This window comes from Asparagus officinalis, unplaced genomic scaffold (assembly GCF_001876935.1).
Source record: "Asparagus officinalis unplaced genomic scaffold, Aspof.V1 AsparagusV1_Un309, whole genome shotgun sequence".
In the NCBI taxonomy this organism is placed as follows: Eukaryota; Viridiplantae; Streptophyta; class Magnoliopsida; order Asparagales; family Asparagaceae; genus Asparagus; species Asparagus officinalis.
The window spans coordinates 9,222-30,326 of NW_017972574.1; the positions used below are offsets into that span (position 1 = coordinate 9,222).

General features: G+C 37.5%; 1 pseudogene; it reads left to right on the forward strand.

Annotated features, from left to right (window-relative positions):
- The first annotated feature begins 13,632 nt into the window (after positions 1-13,632).
- On the forward strand, positions 13,633-20,541 carry LOC109827582 (annotated as a pseudogene).
- Positions 20,542-21,105: the final 564 nt, after the last annotated feature.

Here is a 21,105-nt window from a genome sequence, read left to right on the forward strand (position 1 = left end):
GAACTTCTGAATATCCTTAGAAGATCGTCGGAATATCCTTAGAAGATCGTCAGAAGAAGAAGTTGTAGGCACAACTGCACTCCAAATGATGTATATACAAGGGAGTTTTCAGTCATCCCTTATTGATGCACCTCGTGACTCAGCAAATCCACAATATCATTTCACTAGGGACCGACCTAGGCCAACTCCAAGTGAAACGTGTCAACTGTTATACCTCTAAAAAAATACTAAATATTAATCTCCACAGAGCAAGCGCAACGTGTCTTACACTATACCTAATACATCTAATTCAAGACAAAGATAATGTTGGGTCCTTTTGTTTTGATGATGATTAACAAATAATTTATAACTAATGTTGTTTGTCTAGTATTTGTGTTTTGTATTTATTCTAGGTAAACAATAAGTTGGAGGTTGGATAGAATTGCGCTTCAACAATCATATCCAATGGAGGTTGGCTGAATTGTGGAGTGAAGCAACACAATTCAAGGTCAAGCTTCATCCGTAAGTTTACCAAGTCAAGCTATATTGAAGACCTTCAAGCTTGGGTATATAGTTTTTAGTGTTTGTAGTATAGGTTTATACTTGTGTGTTAGTACTTTAAGCTCATATTAATCACACACACGTATTTGTTGATTTTATCAAAATATAGGTGTTTTTATGAACATATTAATCACACACACGTATTTGTTGATTTTATCAAAATATAGGTGTTTTTATGAAAACATTGTTTTATTAGTTTATAGTTGATTTTATCAAAATATAGGTGTTTTTATGAAAACATTGTTTTATTAGTTTATAGACTTCAATATCAGCTTATACATATTTTATTAAGTCTATAAATTAGTTTACAAAGTTTTAAAAGTTTGTTTAAATCAAATGTCAAAACATGTATGTTTAGTTTCATGTTTTTGGACATATTTGAAAAATGGTGATATTTTACAAATAGGAGATGCTTTTTGAAAACCAGTTTCTGTAACATGTGTATTATAATGTTTAAAATCATTTCCTAAAGTTTCATAATTTTTGGAATTTATTTTCTATTTTTAAAGACATTTTTAAAATCAGATTTTCTGTTTAAATCAGGCTGATACAGTGTTATCAGTCGACTGATGACTGTGTTCAGTTGACTGGAAAAAATACCTAGAATAACAAAAAGTTTTTATTTTGTTTTGGTCGACTGACCAGTCGACTGATGAGGTCATCAGTCAACTGATAAGGTCGTTAGTCGACTGATGAGTTGGAAAATACCTCTAACGGTCAGCTCATCAGTCGACTATTAAAAGCTGTCGGTCGATTGATGCTGTAACAGCTAATTTTTTTAGCCTTTTACAGATTGACTAATGAGGTCATCAATCGACTGATGAGCTAGAAAATGCCTCTAATGGTCAGCTCATCAGTCGACTGGTGAAAGCCATCAGTCGACTGATGCTATAACAGCTAATTTTTTTAGCCTTTTACAGATTTGGGTTTTTGGTCTTTTTGCCTTGTTTTCTCTTGGCTTTGGGGTTCCTATAAATACCCCCACATATCCTCAGTTCTAAAAACTCAAAAGAATATTATAAGAAAGTTTAACAAGGGTTTAAAGTTTGGTTGAAGTTTGTTTAAAAAGCTTTTAAGCATTTTTCTAGTTTCGGTTTGTGAAGAGAATTTCACAAGAGCAAGTGGAGATCATCCTTTGGTGTTTGAGCAATCACTCTTCTCCCTCTCTCTTGTTATCTATAGAGAAGTTTTCTTAAACTCAATTCTAGCTATTTATTGTTTTGATTCTAATTTCCATAAACTAGATTTCAATATTGAGTTTAATTATTTTATTGATACTCTTTGTTCACACACAACCATTGAGCTTATTGTATTTTCATACTTCGTATAATTTGGGTTGTGGGGAGTTGTAACAATTAAGAGTGAGCTTACATTGAGTTCTCATCCATAGTAGAGAACAACCATTGTTGTATTTGTGCTTAATTGTAAGGTTCACTTTGTATTACACTAGTACACCAAGAGGAGTGTGTGGTGAGAGACGGGGTCGTCCCAAGATGAGTGGGGTAGGTGGTAATACCTAGAGAGAGGTTATAATTCCTAATACTTGAGGGAGATACGGGCTAGAGACCAACACTTGAGGTGGTAGTTAGTGTAGTTACATTGTGAGATTGTGAACGTTGATCGGTGAGCGTTAAAAATCGATAGTATGAGGTGTAAACGTTATTATGGTTGTTGGCCTTCTTGTTTTGATGATGATTTAACAAATAATTTACATCTAATATTGTTTGTCTAGTGTTTGTATTTTGTTATTTATTATAGATAAATAATAAGTTGGAGGATGGATGGAATCGAGCCTCAACGATCATATCAAATGGCGGTTGGCGTCTCTCAATGCTCTCTCTGAAGATGTCAGTCTCTTGAGCATGCCCCCCTGGGTTAACCCCTGGCTTATGTTAGCAATGTCGGTGTCCTTTGGCTTGCACTTTGTCATTCTTTACGTACCATTCCTTGCTCAAGTGTTTTGGATTGTGCCGCTTAGCTTCAATGAGTGGCTTTTGGTGTTGGCTGTTGCCTTTCCTGTGATACTTATCGATGAGGTTCTTAAGTTCGTCCGTAGGTGCACGAGCTCTGCAAGTATGGACAAACATTCTTCAAAGCGCAAAGATGATTAACCGGATAAACATAGTGCTATATTTGAAAATTTTACACGCATTTTTGTACTTTAGGAAGGTGCTGGGGTATCACCAACTTATGATTTAGGTGATTATAGTGCAGCGTAGCTTAGATTCATTAATTAGGAGGCTTGCTAGCCAAAATTGCAGTCAAATTATTGTACTGTATTGAAACTTTTTTACGTGGATGCAGTATAAATAATTGATGCTTTACAGCTTGTCTGGAGCAGATTGTAGCTGAAAGAAATCTTGAAAACATTTCTGAGGTTCAAATTTTGGTATTTACAAGTTCATTATACGATGTGCTAATTGGCTTTTATCTGTTTCAAAGCAACTCGTCTTGACTTTTATTTTAATTTCATGGTTCCTGGTGCTTAAAGTTGTTTCTGTTCTGCATATAGTTATCTTCAGCAATAAGAGAGAGAGGAGAGAGAATGCAAAACAAATGTCAATCCTGGGTTTCAGATGCAAGTTAAATTTAGTATTCTGTATCCAACTATGATCTAATACTGGTTTATATGCGAATAATTTCATATAAATAGGATCAAATTTGAGAAGAATCTTATTAGCGGTACAGATATATAAAAGTTATATCTTTGGGTTGATATATATTATTAACGCAATTTACGATGATATGCATATCTATGCATATCTCCCTCCTCTAGAAATTTGAGACCTTTAATAAGAATTTAAGGTGAATATTATATTTAATGGTTTTTAATAAGAATTTTAGTAATGAAATGTGTTACCTTCATATTAAAAGATCTTGAAATCTAATAATGCTATTACATCTTTGATCGTATCTTTAAGAATTGATCCTTCGTTAGTAGTCATATCCATAAATAAAGTAACATAGAGTCACCGTATGGTAAAAAGAAAAAGAGCACATTTAATTTTTTTGGCTTACGGAGAGTCATGACATGCTAATTTTTCTTTTATCTTCCATGAAGAATGTTTCTTTCATTTGGAAAAAGTTGCTCAATATATTCTTCAAGGGGAATTCAGTCGGTGCTTCTTTGATAGATTTGTTAATGTCAATTGAAGTGATCCATTAATGTTTCCAAATTGTGTTTATTTCCTTCACTTTTCTATTTGAAATGAAAATTGTTTGCTTCTTTTGAAGGATATTTCTGAATTTTCTGATCGTTCTCTATACATAAATCTTTGTATTTTTTCACCTTGTCAATATTATTACCATCAGAGATTAATATTTATAAATTATAATTAATTAATACTAAGCTATTATATTATAGTATTTTATCAATTTTATGCGATTCAGCCTTCTATCAGTTAATGGTACTTATGTTTTTTTTGCTGCTTTAACATATTGGTAAAATTATATGCAATTACTTTAATTAATAGAGTAACGTTAATTTTTAATCTATCATATATTTTTTAAATTTTTATTCCATAACTGGATATTTTTAATCTATTGTTATTGTTATGTTTTACTAGCATCAATTTAGACTAATTTTATATTCTGAAAAAGAATAATAAACCTTAAATTATTAGTTACATTTATATATCTTAATAAAAGAATATCAAACAATTACTCTTTTCTTGTTCGAGTTTTGAAATTTTAGCTTTTTATTTTTGTGATTTTCAACTTTTCAAGGGTGAGTTTTGCATTTTTTAAAACTTAGGGAGTGTTTTTTTTAATTTAAATTTTAAGTTGGGTGCTTGTAATTTTAATATTTCATATGTTGGTGGTAAGTTTTTAAATGTCAAGATATTTCTTACAACTCTAAAATTTTAAGGGTATTTTTTCCCAATTCTTGAAACTTTGTGTTGCTTTTTGCAAAATTTAATCTTCTACCATTTGCTTATAATTTCTAGATTTGATGTGTATTGGTTATAAGTTTTGAAATTTCAGGATTTTTTGCGAGTTAAAGTGAGTATGATATATAAATATTTTTATTTATTTTCTCAAAGTAATATAGATACACAACAACAACAACATTATACCAAAACTTTTGGACCATTTACACGAAATTCTATTACTTTCTATGGATGTAAGCTACTCTTTATTAGGTTAATTAAATTTGGCCTTTTTCCATAAAGGTAAATCACTATTATATTATTTTTCAACGTATGTACCTAATTAGTCTCTGGGGCCAACCTATTATCCAAAAAAAAGAGGTCTCTGGGGCCAAGCTCTAATATTCCTTCTTAGTTAACCATAATCTCATTTTCTTTTCTAATTTGTGCATTTAGTCTCAGTTGCACGAGGTCAAACTATCACAATCGAATTTTGCTAGTTTTAACTAAGCATGCCCAATCTCTATCCTCATAAGTAATTGCTAGTTTTAACTAAGCATGCGCAATCTCTATCCTCATAACTATTGCACTCGTTCCCTATTCTATTTCTTACATTTAGTTGTTATTCATAATATTATCATTTCTATTACTCTTATTTGTGCACATGGCAGTTTTTAATTGTTCAATATTTTAATACATAAAATATTATCGATCTTATAATCATCTTATATAATTTTTCATTCGATTCCAAATATATTCCATGATTATAGATGACTCCCGGACTGATTTATGAACCATCTTATTCTCAAACTCAATATCTTAAAATTAGTCATTTCTTAATGGCAAACACGCAGATGCACAAAAAATAACAACCAAGAACTTGTAAATTATTAAAAATGACATAATTTTTGCGGAATTCCGTTGTTTAAAAGCTAAAAAAACCCTTTATCTATGAAAGGTATTAAAATAATTAATATTATAAATAGACACTTGCATGTCATGAAAATACACTTCTTTTTAGAACGATCCATATGGGAGCGGACCGTTTCAGCTGCGCATGAGGTGTGAAATAACAAATTTGCCCCCACACCCCACAAAAAAAAAAAATCACATGCGCGGCTCAAACAACCCACTCCCATGCAGATAGAACTAAAGAGAAGCAAACTCTAGATCAGAAAAGAACTTACAGAGTTTCAAATGGAAAAGGAAGAAAATGGATGGTGGAAGTTAGTTTTTTGGTGAAGTAAAATATAATCATATTATTATTGATTTAGAAATTTCATATCTAGATGTTTGTTAAGACGTCTAAAATAATGAAACTCTACATAAAAAAGGGTACTCTTCATTTATTAAAAAAAGACAAAAAAAACCAGTTTAAACAAGGTTTTTTGTTTAAATTACTTTTCAGATCAACGTTTGTTTTGAGAAAAGAAAATATATATGGTTTTTTTTATAATTTACGCTGAGATTTCACGTGAGCGTAATTAATATACGAACCAGCTCCACTCCAGTCTCTTAAAAGTCGGGTACAAATCCGAATTTAATTTCTAGAGAAATATGAAATCTCTACAAAATTCCTCTCTATTTCGGACATATATTCGAGGAATTTATTAAGTTTTCTCCAAATCGACAGTAGCTATGAACACCACAATGGCCGCAACTTTCTCGAACAGGAAGTTTCCTCCAAAATTTTCATATTTTGCTTTTCAAGTTACGCTGTTTTAGGGATTTTAGTTTTATTCATAAAAAATTTGAAATAAAAATTACTCTTATTTGATGCCGAGTAGTTCTATAATAGAGCTAGTTAATTACTTTTTAGGAAAACTAGTATGCAAAACGTGTGTTGCACGTTATGCATGTCAAGGAACCATATAAGATAAAAGTTGAATGCCAACTAATATTTCTTACTACTGTTTTCATTATGCCTCTCCAATATTAGGTGAATCTAGATGATGCACACTGTCAGGGTATGCTCCCAAGAATCCTTCCTTCTTCTCGATCTCCTTCAATTCTTCAGGTGTAAGCCTTACTGCGAACCCCGTAAATGCAGTATCATAATAGTAGATGATTCGCGACCGAGCAAATTCTTCGGAGTTATTGGGCAAAAATGATCTATACCATTTCCTAAGCTCATTTTGGTCCAAATGAGCTTTTTTTGGTGGAGCAACTTGAATTATGTAAGTCTTCAGATTATCGTTGGTATTATTTTGGTTGATGGATGTAACAAATTGACATAGATTTGAAGAGAAGAGGAAGAAAAAGAATAGGCATGAAGAAACCATTGTGTTCATTTATTTCCTTTGGGGATCAAAGTTTGGTGGTTTTGGGCACCAAATGAGATAGCTACTTATAGATGAAGTAGGTTTGATGGTTATTAGTGAAGCATTTATAGATGTACATTCCGAATTTACTTCACAAAAGCAATACGTTAGATTTGTGTAAATGCTAATAAAGGAATATCCGTTATGAAACACAATTTGTCAAAGTAATAAAAGATATGAAAAATTTAAGAAGGAGAGGTCTTAAGAAATGCATCTAGAAAAGGCACGTACTAACTAAAAGAAATATGTTCTTATGTGATATATTTGGGGGCATGGGATGAGATGTGAAGATAAAATTTATTTAAAATCAACCAACCTTTGAATAAAAAAGCAACTAAGTAAATGACAATAAACTAGTCCTTATCTTTACCTCTTGCTGCTTTCCTTATCATTTGAGTTATTAGAAAATTAAGGAACGAGATGTGCTAATAAAAGTTCACAAATTTTGACTCACTAACAAAGGCCAGACCCAAAAAAAAAAAGACTCACTCACTTCAACACTCAACTACATCATTTTATTTATTTGATACGAAATTATATCAGGTTTTCTTAACTCATTTCTTTCGTGTCTGGCGATATTCCCAAACAGCTCCAAGCGATGTCATTACTTCTTTAAAAACTTTATTTGCCTCTTCTTCATCTTCAATTTTAACTATGTTATGGGTGATCAAGCAAGAGGCTTCAACATTAGTAATTTTTTACCTTCATTTTTGGGACATCACTCTCAAAAGAAAACTGAGCTTTCTCAAGTTCATCTTCACTGGGTCCATAGTCTGAATCGTAGGCCTCTTTCTTCTTTTTCTTCCTTACTTCATATTTCTTGTCCTCCTCGTCATTGAAGTATTCTTCTATAGACGGTTCTTCTTCATCGTCTGATAGCATTTTGCTTAATATTGGTTTGTCCCAAATGATTCGTCATCACTCGAAGAGATTTCAATCACATCTTCTAATTGCAAATGGGTCGGGTACAGACTTACAAAATTTGATTTGTTTGTTACTTGCACTTCTATTATAAAAAGATGCCATTAATTCAAAATCAGCACTTTTATGGTCATATTACTTCTGTTTTTATATGAACAGTAATGTTGTGGGTGGAATGAAGAACACACCATAATACTTTTGTAGTTGATACTTGTGTTCGTTTTACTCCTTTCTGAGTTGGCATTAGGAATAGTTGATATTAGTTGCGTAATTCACTGTCTTCCTGTTGAAGAAATTACAGAAACTCAGAAGAATCAGGCAAACCAGGCGGCGGTCGACCGGTCCGGTCAACCGCATTCGTGCACAAGGAGATCGGTCGACCGGCCCGGTCGACCGACGGTTCTCTGGAGTTTGGGTTTTCTACTGAGAGCTGGTCGGTCGACCGGGCCGGTCGACCGGAATTGATCGCGGTCGACCGGCCGGTCGACCGACGCTGTTTTGGGCTGGGCTTTCAGGTTTTCGACCCGGTTCGTTTTGTAAGTTCTATATATACCTAAACCTGTTTGTTTAGGAGAGGGGTTGGACGAATTTGAGCAGCCAAAGAGAGAAAATCATTGCATCAAATTGTGAGAGAGCTTTGAGAGATCTAGAGCTTTGTTTTAGGGTTTGGTCTGAGAGATTTGTAACCCTATTTGTATTCTCTTGATTTCTAGTAGAAATACTCCCCCCCTCCTTGCCCCGTGGACGTAGGCAACTTGCCGAACCACGTAAATTGTGTGTTCTTGCTGTGATTGTGGTTTGCATATTGTTTGTGGTTTAGTTCGAGTTATTGTTCGTGTTGCCCTAGAAAGCTTTCGCCGCGCACAACAATTGGTATCAGAGCTAGATTGACAACATAGGAGATGCAAGCACGTCAGGTTCGTCTCTAACAAAGGAGATATAGAGTCTGAGCATCAATAAAACGAAGATTGATGTTCCGAAGTTCGATGGCAAGATCAATTTTGGATTGTGGAGGTGTCAGGTGATGGATGCTTTGGATGCACAGAATTTGGAGGAGACTCTTGAGTTAAAAGAGAAACCCGCTGAGTTGGAGGATAAGGTTTGGAGAAAGATGAACAGTGGAGCTTGGATTGATGTTCCGAAGTTCGATGGCAAGATCAATTTTGGATTGTGGAGGTGTCAGGTGATGGATGCTTTGAATGCACAGAATTTGGAGGAGACTCTTGAATTAAAGAGAAACCCGCTGAGTTGGAGGATAAGGTTTGGAGAAAGATGAACAGTGGAGCTTGTGGTGTTATTAGGTCATGCTTGATGCCGTATCTTATTTATGATGTTATGAACGAGACGTCGGCGAAGAAGATGTGGGAAACACTCAATGAGAAATATCTTACGAAGAGCATTGAGAATCGGCTTCACTTGAAGAAGAGATTTTACCAGTTCAAGATGAAGAGAGGGGTTTCCATCAGGGAGCATGTCAACAATTTCACTAAGCTACTTTCAGATATGGCCAATGTTGATATTATAGTTGAGGATGAAGACAAGGCGATGCTACTTCTGTGTTCGTTGCCCGAAAATGATTATGGTACGTTCGTTCTCACTATGATCAATGGAAGAACTACAGTTAGCTACAAGGAGGTGACCTCAGCTTTGGTGAACTATGAGTTGAGGAAGAGTGATGGTGAACCCTCCGAGAAGGCATCGGGAGATGCGTTAGTAGTTCGAGGCCGAGATCCAAACCGTCGTCAGTTTAACCTCTCAAAGTCAAAGAATAGGAGTGCCTATAAGAGTGTTGGTAGAAATCAATGTCGGAATTGTAAAGAAGAAGGACATTGAAAGATTGACTGCCCAAAGTGGAAAGAAAAAGCCGGAAAGAATAAGGGGAAAGCTGCACAAGCTTCAGAAGTGAATGTTGCAAAAGCTATTGGTGAGCATTCAGATTCAGATTCTTCAGGCTATTCATGCCCTGCTTTACCGTCGGTTTGCTATGCGGATTCCACGGAGTGGATGATGGATTCGGGAGCTACATATCACATCTGCCCTAAGAGGGAGTGGTTTTCTAGCTTTGAGGAGCTGGAAAGAGGGGATGTCGTGCTTATGGGTAATGATCACGTATGCCCTATTGGTGGTATTGGTTCAGTCCGGATCAGGATGCATGATGGTGTAGTGAGGGAATTGAAGGAAGTGAGGTTCGTGCCGCAGTTGACGAAGAACATCATTTCTCTTGGGACTTTGGAGGCAGCAGGATATCGAGTGATCTTAGAGGATGCTACAGTGAAGGTCACGAAGGGTTCTATGGTGGTGATGCGAGGTGTCAGGGAAAACTACCTATACTACTTGAAGGGCAAGACAGTTACAGGGGGTCTGGCAGCTTCTATCACTACAGAGGAGGACACTACCACCTTATGGCACATGAGACTTGGACACACAGGAGATAAGTCCCTACAGTCATTGGCTAAACAGGGGCTATTGAAAGGTGCTAAGACCTGCAAGATGGAATTGTGTGAGCATTGTGTACTTGGGAAGAAGACTAGAGTGAAGTTCGGCACCGCTGTTCATAACACCCAAGGTACATTGGATTATATTCACACGGACGTTTGGGGTCCTTCCAAGAACACATCTCTTGGTGGGGCCAACTATTTTATCACTTTCATTGATGATTATTCCAGGAGGAATTGGGTATACCCGATGAAGCATAAACATCAGGTCCTGGATATTTTTGTGGAGTGGAAGAAGAAAGTGAAACTGCAGACAGGTAGAAAGGTAAAGACTCTACGTTCAGGTAACGGTGGAGAGTTCAAGAGTGATCCGTTTCTAAAGTTTTGCCGGGATCACGGCATTAAAAGACACTTCACAGTTCGAGAGACACCGCAACAGAACGGGGTGGCTGAGAGATTGAACCGTACCTTGCTGGAGAAGGTGCAGTGTATGATGATGCAGAGTGGATTGCCTAGATCCTTTTGGGCCGAGGCGTTAGTTTATGCAAGCCATCTCGTGAACAGGTTGCCGTGCACTGCGATAGACGGGAAGAATCCTTTGGAGCGTTGGTTTGGTTCGGTGGCTAGTGACTATGAGTCTCTTCGGATATTCGGGTGTCCAGCTTATTATCATGTCAGTGATGGTAAATTAAATCCGAGAGCGAGGAAAGCAGTCTTTGTGGGATTTAGAGATGGAGTCAAATGCTTCAAATTATGGGATCCACAGGACAAGAAGATAGTTATTAGCAGAGATGTCACATTTGACGATGCGTACATGATGAGGCCTCGAGCCCCTCAGCAGGTGGAGGGAGACCAGACAGGAGAGATATCGCAGCAGGTGGAGGATGATGTGACTCCACCCACTCCAGAGAACACTGTATCCATTGAGGCTCCTACAGAGGTGACACTGGGAGGAGATGAGGTGATAGTTGGGCAGATAGAAGATACAGTGGATCATGGGACTCAGGAACAGGGTCATGTTCAGAGGACCATTGCAGCAGATAGACCGAGGAGAGAGATTCGTCGGCCAGCTAGGTATAATGATGTCATGGTCGCATATGCATTATCAGTGGAGGTCGTTGATGATATGGTCCCAACCACATTCAAGGAGGCAGAGTCTAGCCCCGATTCGATCAGGTGGAGGGAAGCTATGGAGGAGGAGATACGATCTCTTCAGAAGAACGACACTTGGACACTTGCACATCTACCTAAGGGTAAGAAAGCTATTGGTTGTAAGTGGGTATATGCGAAGAAGGAGGGATCTTCTATTGGGGACATTCGGTTCAAAGCCAGATTAGTTGCCAAGGGATATGCACAGCTTGAGGGCATTGATTACAACGAGGTATTTTCACCCGTTGTGAAGCATTCGTCGATTCGGATTTTATTGGCGTTGGTGGCACAGTTGGATTTAGATTTGGTCCAGATGGATGTGAAGACAGCCTTTCTACACGATGATTTAGATGAGGAGATCTACATGACACAACCACAGGGTTTCAAAGCTGCAGGAAAGGAAAATTTAGTTTGTAAGCTGAAGAAGTCTCTTTATGGTTTGAAGCAGTCACCAAGACAGTGGTATAAGAGATTCGACGGATTTATGATTGACCGAGGGTACACGAGGAGCCTGTATGACCCATGTGTTTATATGCACAAGCTACAGGATGGTGAGCTCATATATTTGCTTTTATATGTTGATGATATGCTTATTGCTTCCAGGAATTCTTCGGCTATTCGAAAGCTGAAAGAGGAGTTATCATACGAGTTTGAGATGAAGGATCTTGGAGAGGCAAATAAGATATTGGGTATGGAGATCGAGCGAGACAGGGTGAAGGGGAAATTGAAGCTTACACAGAGGAGTTACTTGCAGAAGATGTTGAAGAAATTCAGCTTTGATAGCAATACAAAAGCAGTTAGCACACCATTGGCTCCCCATTTCAAGCTTTCAGCGTTGATGTCACCCGTTTCAGTTGAGGACAGAGATTATATGGCGAAGGTCCCATATGCCAGTGCAGTAGGTAGCTAGATGTATGCGATGGTGTGTACGAGACCAGATTTGTCACAGGCTGTGAGCATGGTATCGAGATACATGCACGACCCCGGAAAGGGTCACTGGGAGGCCGTGAAGTGGATTCTACGATATGTTCGAGGCACCGTGGATGTTGGTTTAGTATTTCAGAAGGATGAGAAGGATGGGCATGCTTGTATTGGATATGTGGATTCAGACTATGCTGGAGATCTTGACAAACGCCGGTCTACTTCAGGATATGCTTTTACATTGGCAGGTGCACCTGTATGTTGGCGTTGTACGCTTCAGTCCACAGTGGCTCTCTCTACTACAGAGGCAGAGTATATGGCAGTTACTGAAGCTATCAAGGAGGCTTTATGGTTGTGTGGATTATTGGAGGACTTGGGGATTGCTCAGGAGACGATTCAGATATATTGTGATAGTATGTCGGCTATCTATTTGGCGAAGAGCCAGGTTTATCATGCGTGCACGAAGCACATCGACGTCAGATTCCACTTTGTACGGGACATCTTGGATGATGGAGATGTCATATTGGAGAAGGTCCACACAAAAGACAACCCTGCAGATATGTTGACCAAAGTTGTTTCAGGAGTGAAATTTGATCATTGTTTGAAGCTTTTGAACATCCTTCAGTGCTGAGGCCTTTGGAGGCCATTAGTATGAACTACGTTCGGCTTGATTCCTTGGGCAAGAGGATACGTAGGCAGTCTTTCAGATGCAGCCGGTTTGATCAGTTGATTCAGATGGGCGGGAGAGATCGCGTTTCAGCTCGAGTGTTGTTCCTGGACTTGTTGAGGAACTATTAGATGATTTGGTGTCGGCTCAGTTTTTGGTGGAAACATTCACCGAGGTGGAGAATTAAAGAAATTACAAAAACTCAGAAGAATCAGGCAAACCAGGCGGCGGTCGACCGGTCCGGTCGACCGCATTCGTGCACAAAGCTTACTGTGCGTCAGGAAGGTGGTCGGTCGACCGGTGCGGTCGACCGAGGGGTTCTCTGGAGTTTTGGGTTTTCTGCTGGGAGCTGGTCGGTCGACCGGACCGGTCGACCGAAATTGATCGCGGTCGACCGTGCCGGTCGACCGACGCTGTTTTGGGCTGGGCTTTCAGGTTTTCGACCCGGTTTGTTTTGTAAGTTCTATATATACCTAAACCTGTTTGTTTAGGAGAGGGGTTGGACGAATTTGAGCAGCCAAAAAGAGAGAATCATTGCATCAAATTGTGAGAGAGCTTTGAGAGATCTAGAGCTTTGTTTTAGGGTTTGGTCTGAGAGATTTGTAACCCTATTTGTATTCTCTTGATTTCTAGTAGAAAGTACTCCCCCCTCCTTGCCCCGTGGACGTAGGCAACTTGCCGAACCACGTAAATTGTGTGTTCTTGCTGTGATTGTGGTTTGCATATTGTTTGTGGTTTAGTTCAAGTTATTGTTCGTGTTGCCCTAGAAAGCTTCCGCCGCGCACAACACCTCTTAATAACTCAGGTACATGATCTCTTCAAATATTGGTGAAGTTGCTTCCATATTTTTAACAGCAGCGTTAGGCATTCCTTGATACCAGTCCAACTTTTGTGGGTTAATCTTGTAACTGATGGACCTCCTGCTACGGCTCTGGGATTTAATCCTCCAGATAGAGACATTATGATTTAATCCTCCAGATAGAGACATTATGAAGAAACCTCCACGCAGGAGTGACGACTCTTTGATCAGTGCATGGATCTTATTTCGTTATCTGGTAAAAAGATGCTCTTTTCTTTCTCAATTTGAGCACATAATCTAAATGTTTTCCTTTAATAATGCATCTGTTTATTTGCCGCTTGGTCCCATAGGCACAAACTTACTAATCATATAGACAGGAATATAAAAAGTAGAGTAATTAGCTATATTTCAGTTTATATTACTATATATGAGGTTACGTACTATAGAACTTTGATCCAAAAAGTGGCGGGATTCTGTAGGTGCATGTTAGCAGGCGAATTTCATCTTGCTATCGTGCGCCCCCGCCTTGTTTCTACATGAGGAAGAAGAAGAAATCTAGTAGAGGGATCATCAATAGTGAGCTGAGAGATTCTCTGTTTGAATTTTCTTCATCATCTAAAGCTAGGGAAGGATCAGTTTCTACTGGAATCTTTTCAAAAGGTATAGAAATGGAGAGCTTAGGTTCGAAAGGAGCCAAGAAGAAATTGCAGATCTATGATGTTTTTGCCAGATCTAAGCCTGTGATGGAGTCTCCTCCGATGAGATCTGGAAATTTGATTGCAAGAAATCTGAGTAAGTCTCCTCACTCAATCTCATGGGCGGATGACTCAGGATCTGAATCTGATTTGATTCCTGTATCTGAAATTGTCAAGAATTCCAGTGTTCATCTTGATTCTGAAATGAATTTGATTCATGATTCTGATTTAGCTAAGAATTCTGCTCTCAATCCTTCAAATGTTCAATATGAATCTGAATCTGGACTGGTTTCTGCGGCTAAGATTTCTGTTCTTAATCCATCAAAAGCTCATTCTGATGTAATGATTGATGATTGTGTGAAATATTCTCATATTGATGGAATCTCTGATGAATATGAGAAAATAGCTCAAGAGGAGGATAAAACGAATGAAATTGGCACTGTAGTGATCAAGAAATCTTTTGCCAGTCTTTTTGCTGATAATCGGAAATCTGGAAATGGCCTTTCTTTGAATTTTATTCAATCTTCTCAAAACAATGCTGTCAAATTTTCAACTGAAGAGTGGAAGGAAGGTGAGGTTCTCTGGAAGCATGCTTTGATTGGATATGTTATTGACTTAAACGTAAAGTTTAAAGCAATGGAAACTTATGTGAATAAGATTTGGGGAAGCATCACTATTCCAATAATTCATCTAATTAAACAAGGTGTCTTCCTGTTTGATTTTCAATCTATTAAACAAATGCAAGATGTGCTGGAAGTAGGTCCTTGGTTCTTTGGATCCAGACCTATGGTTCTTAAGCCTTGGACTACTGAAACTGATGTGGACAGATTTCAAGCTTGTAACTACCCAATGTGGGTTCAGTTTCCAAATCTGAAGTTAAATTTGTGGACTTCAAATGGACTGAGTAAAATTACAAGTGTAATTGGTAAACCAATCACAACAGATAAACTCACTGCTACAAGAGAAAGATTGAGTTATGCAAGGGTACTTCCTTAAGTTGATCTTCCCCTGGAAAAGAATTTTCCTAATATTATTGAAGTGCAAGGACCAGATGGAAAAAGCTATAATCAAAAGGTTGTATATGAACTTAAGCCAAAATGGTGTTCTTACTGTAGCTTGGTTGGTCATGAAGCTGAGTATTGTAGAAGACAAAAATTTAAAAAGAAATGGATTCCTGTTAATAGACCTCCTGTGCAGGTTTCAAATTATGAGCTGGATGTCCATAAAAGCAGTATTGAATTAGGTGACAGCACTGGTCAACTTGGGGAAAACCCACAAAGCAATCAATCTTGTGGTTATGTTCATCAAAACATAGTTCAACAAAGTGGCATTAATTTTGATCAATCTGAGCAAATGTCTGCAAAACATGCACAGGGGGTTAATTCTGGGCAAGTATCTGAAAAACATGCACAGGGGGAGAATACCAATAAATCAGCATTTCTAAATCAATATGATGTTGGAAGAGCTCTCAAATCAGATAGGGGTATACTCATTGGGCTTTCCAGTAGTAATGCCACGAAACATGCACATCAATTTGCAGGAAAAAGTAGTACTGCAAACTGCTCACCTGTTGTGAATTCAACTGGTTTCACAAGTGTTACTAGATCAAAATCAGGAAAAAGAATCAATGACACCAATGTTGGGGGTTGCATTCAAAACTCCCCATTTTCTATACTGGAACAACAATTAGACTTTGATCCCTCTTGGATTGATAAAGGGAGTTGTTCAAAATAATGCATCTGGCAATTTGGAATATAAGAGGGTTTAACAAATCCTCTAAGCACTTGATAGTAAAGCATTTTATTGCATCTGGCAATTTGGAATATAAGAGGGTTTAACAAATCCTCTAAGCACTTGATAGTAAAGCATTTTATTAATGAATACAAGCTCTAATCCTCTAAGCACTTGATAGTAAAGCATTTTATTAATGAATACAAGCTCTCTTTTCTAGCTCTCCTGGAGACCAAAGTTGAAGAAAACAAAATGCACTACATTGCTAAGAAAGTGGCTAAGAACTGGGAGTGGATTTCAAATATTCCTGAAGTAAGAAATGGAAGGATATGGATTTTCTGGGACAATGAAATTCTATCAGTTCAAGTCCTATTCTCCTCCAACCAGCACATCACATGCACAGTTGCCTCAAGGGATGGTATGCTTTCTTGCATAATCACAGTAGTGTATGCTTTAAATCAAAGAGATGATAGGAATATTCTTTGGCAAGAATTACTGAATTTCAACCAGAATTGCTCTTGGTTAGTTGGTGGTGATTTCAATACTATTTTGAATAATGAAGAGAAATTGGGTGGTTCTCCAGTTTCTGATACAGATACCATTGACTTTCAAAATTTCATAAATTTTAGTAACTTGGTTCATCTTAAGTCAATTGGTAATTTCTATACCTGGTCCAATAAACAAGATGCTCAAGACAGAATCTGGTCCAGACTTGACAGAATTTTGGTAAATGAAGATTGGATTCATCAATACACATCCAGTCAAGTTGAGTTCTTAGTGCCAAGTTGTTCTGATCATTCCCCTGCTCTGATAACTATTGGTGAGGATAATTTTGATGGCAAAAGACCTTTTAGATTCTTTAATATGTGGATCAAGCATCATGATTTTCTTCCAGCTGTCAAAACTGTTTGGGAACAAAGTATTAGAGGATATAACATGTATAAATTCCATACTAAGCTTAAGGCACTAAAGCCTGTTCTAAAAGAGCTTAACAAGAAGCATTTTATGTGCATCAATGAGCAAGTTATCAGAGCCAAAAATGAATTATCTGATATCCAGAAACAATTGGCTGATGATCTTCTCAACTCCAATCTGATTGCCAAGGAAAAAGAAGGTATCAAAAAATACATCAGATTGCTGAATTGTGAAAATACATTTTACAAGCAAAAAGCTAATATTTCCTGGAGCTTACATGGTGACAAATGCACCCAGTTCTTCCACTCTGTCATGAAAAACAAGAGGCATCGTAATAGGGTACTGTCAATATATACTGAAGATGGGAATAGAATTACTGATATGCAGGGCATCATTGAGGAGTTTACTGAATATTACAAAAAGATTTTGGGAACTGCTATCAATGTTTCTAAACCTGATATGGGTATTATCTCAAATGGGCCTACTCTAACTCCAGTTCAAAGCTCAAAGCTCAGTATTCCTGTCAGCAGAGAGGAAATCAAAAATGCTGTGTTCTCTATATCTGATACAAAAGCTCCAGGTCCTGATGGTTTTAATGCTGCTTTTTTCAAGTCAGCTTGGGACATTATCAATGAGGATTTATATCTAGCTGTTGAGGAATTCTTCAACAAAGGAAAGCTTCTTGGTACTTTCAATTCTACTACAATTACTTTAATTCCCAAAACTCTTAATCCAAGAACTGCTGCAGATTTTCGTCCCATCTCTTGTTGCAATCTGATATATAAAGTCATTTCAAAAATTCTAGCTGGGAGAGTGCAAAGTGTCATGGGCTATCTCATTAGTGATGCACAAAGTGCATTTATCAAGGGGAGACTTATCTCTAGTAATATTCTTTTAGCTCATGAACTAATGAAAAACTATGGCAGAAAGCATACCTCTCCTCGAGCTATGTTAAATGTGGATCTGAGGAAGGCATTCGACTCTATTAGCTGGGATTTCATCAGAGCCATGTTGCAGGGGTTAAACTTTCCCAGTATCATGATTAATTGGGTTATGGAATGCATATCAACTCCTAAATACTCTATTGCTCTAAATGGATCTTTGCATGGATATTTTAAAGGTAAGAGGGGTCTAAGACAAGGGGATCATCTTTCTCCTTATTTGTTTGTTATAGGGATGGAATATCTATCAAGAAGTTTAAATGCCCTCAGAAATGATAATCTCTTCAAAAATCATCCTAAGTGTCAAAGTCTTGGGATTACACACCTGATATTTGCAGATGATCTTCTCCTCTTTGCTAAAGCTGATGGATACTCAATCATGAAACTGTTCTATTGCCTCAAAGAGTTCAGCATGGTGTCTGGATTAGAAGCTAATCCTGCTAAATGCTCAATATACTTTAGTGGAGTTGATGGTGATCTGAAAAATCAAGTCTGCTCCTTGCTGAATTTTCCTGAGGGGATGTTACCAATTCATTATCTTGGATTGCCACTCATTTCTAAGAGATTATCCTACCTTGATTGCTCTCCTCTACTAAGTAAAATCAGTGAGCAATTTCTTCACTGGCAGAAAAAGAAATGCCTCTCTTATGTAGGAAGACTACAACTAATCAAATCTGTTATTATGGGTATCCAAATCTTTTGGACCAGTAACTATATCTTGCCTGTCAAGGTGCTGGAGAAAATTGATAGAATGTGCTCAGACTTTCTATGGAATCACAAAATTCATCTAGTATCTTGGGAAAGTATATGTCAAGGAAAAGAACAGGGTGGACTGGGCTTATATTCAGCTAAATTTTGGAATCTTGCAGCTGCTATAAAATAGCTTTGGATGATCCATCAGAAAAAAGACATGCTTTGGATAAAATGGGTACATGAAAACTATGTGTATCAAACTGATATTTGGCATATTCAACCTAAAGCATCAGACTCATGGATATGGAGGAGACTTTTGAAAATCAGAGACATGGCGGAAAGCAAATTTGGAAGTGCAAACAATCTTATAAATACCATTAACAGCTGCCATAGTGGGGGTAAATTCCTCATCTCCTCTGTATATAAAGCTCTGATTAGCTTTTCCCCTCCTGTTCCTTGGTTTAATACTATCTGGGAGAGATTAACTACCCGAAACATTCTTTTGTGCTCTGGCTTGCCTCTCAGTCTAGATTATTAACTCAGGATAGGTTATGTAAAATGAGTATTATAACCTCAAATCAATGTGTTCTATGTCCTGATCATCACCAAGCTGAGGAAACATGTCAACATCTTTTCTTCGATTGCCCATATTCAGCTCAGGTCTGGAATAGTGCAATGGATTGGTTGAACTTTTCCTGGAGGTCCTGTAACTGGTTGCATCTGTTTGATTGGTATAACAACAATCTAAGGGGCAAAGGTTTTAAGAAGAAGCTTAAGAGGATGGTGCTTCCAGTGACAGATTACTTAGTGTGGCAGGAGAGAAATTTAAGAATTTTTCAAGGAAAAGCTCGTGATCCAGCTATTCTTTTCAGAGTAATAAAGATCACTGTTTTTACTAAAATTTTGAATGATGATGCACTGAAACATGTTTGAAAGTAGTTGAGGAGGTACAAAGTTGTAATTAGTTTTGTTTTCCAGTGAAATATTGATGGATACTATGATGTACTCACATTCTTTCAAGTGTTGATGAATAAAATTAACTTTCATTGACCAAAAAAAAAAGGTTACGTACTATTTTCTTGCCATTTTCATTTCTGTTTTATGTGATGGTTTTTGAAGGATTGGTTGAAGATTCTGACCATAACCATGTCTTGCTGATAGTGATTAAATTTACTGGCCCGTTTACCTATATTATTTACCTATGTATATCTTTTATATGCCATTGTTTTAAGTAAATGACACCCATTCAGGTAATTGGATTATACGTGGGAATCGCTACTGTAGGTGTCTTTATCATATGGTACACCCACGGCTCCTTCTTAGGCATAGACTTGAGTGGTGACGACCACACTCTCGTCAGCTACTCCCAGCTTTCTAACTGGGACCAATGCTCAACATGGAAGGACTTCAAGGCCTCACCCTTCACTGCAGGATCACTAACTTACTCCTTCGATGAAAACCCTTGCGACTAATTCCAGTCTGGCAAAGTGAAGGCAATGGCTCTTTCTCTCTCAGTCCTTGTTGCCATCGAAATGTTCAACTCTCTCAATGCTCTCTCTGAAGATATCAGTCTCTTGAGCATGCCCCCCTGGGTTAACCCCTGGCTTATGTTAGCAATGTCGGTGTCCTTTGGCTTGCACTTTGTCATTCTTTACGTACCATTCCTTGCTCAAGTGTTTTGGATTGTGCCGCTTAGCTTCAATGAGTGGCTTTTGGTGTTGGCTGTTGCCTTTCCTGTGATACTTATCGATGAGGTTCTTAAGTTCGTCCGTAGGTGCACGAGCTCTGCAAGTATGGACAAACATTCTTCAAAGCACAAAGATGATTAACCGGATAAACATAGTGCTATATTTGAAAATTTTACACGCATTTTTGTACTTTAGGAAGGTGCTGGGGTATCACCAACTTATGATTTAGGTGATTTTAGTGCAGCGTAGCTTAGATTCATTAATTAGGAGGCTTGCTAGCCAAAATTGCAGTCAAATTATTGTACTGTATTGAAACTTTTTTGCGTGGATGCAGTATAAATAATTGATGCTTTACAGCTTGTCTGGAGCAGATTGTAGCTGAAAGAAATCTTGAAAACATTTCTGAGGTTCAAATTTTGGTATTTACAAGTTCATTATACGATGTGCTAATTGGCTTTTATCTGTTTCAAAGCAACTCGTCTTGACTTTTATTTTAATTTCATGGTTCCTGGTGCTTAAAGTTGTTTCTGTTCTGCATATAGTTATCTTCAGCAATAAGAGAGAGAGGAGAGAGAATGCAAAATAAATGTCAATCCTGGGTTTCAGACGCAAGTTAAATTTAGTATTCTGTATCCAACTCTGATCCAAAACTGGTTTATATGCGAATAATTTCATATAAATAGGATCAAATTTGAGAAGAATCTTATTAGCACTACAGAGATATAAAAGTTATATCTTTGGGTTGATATATATTATTAACGCAATTTACGATGATATGCATATCTATGCATATCTCCTCTAGAAATTTGAGACATTTAAT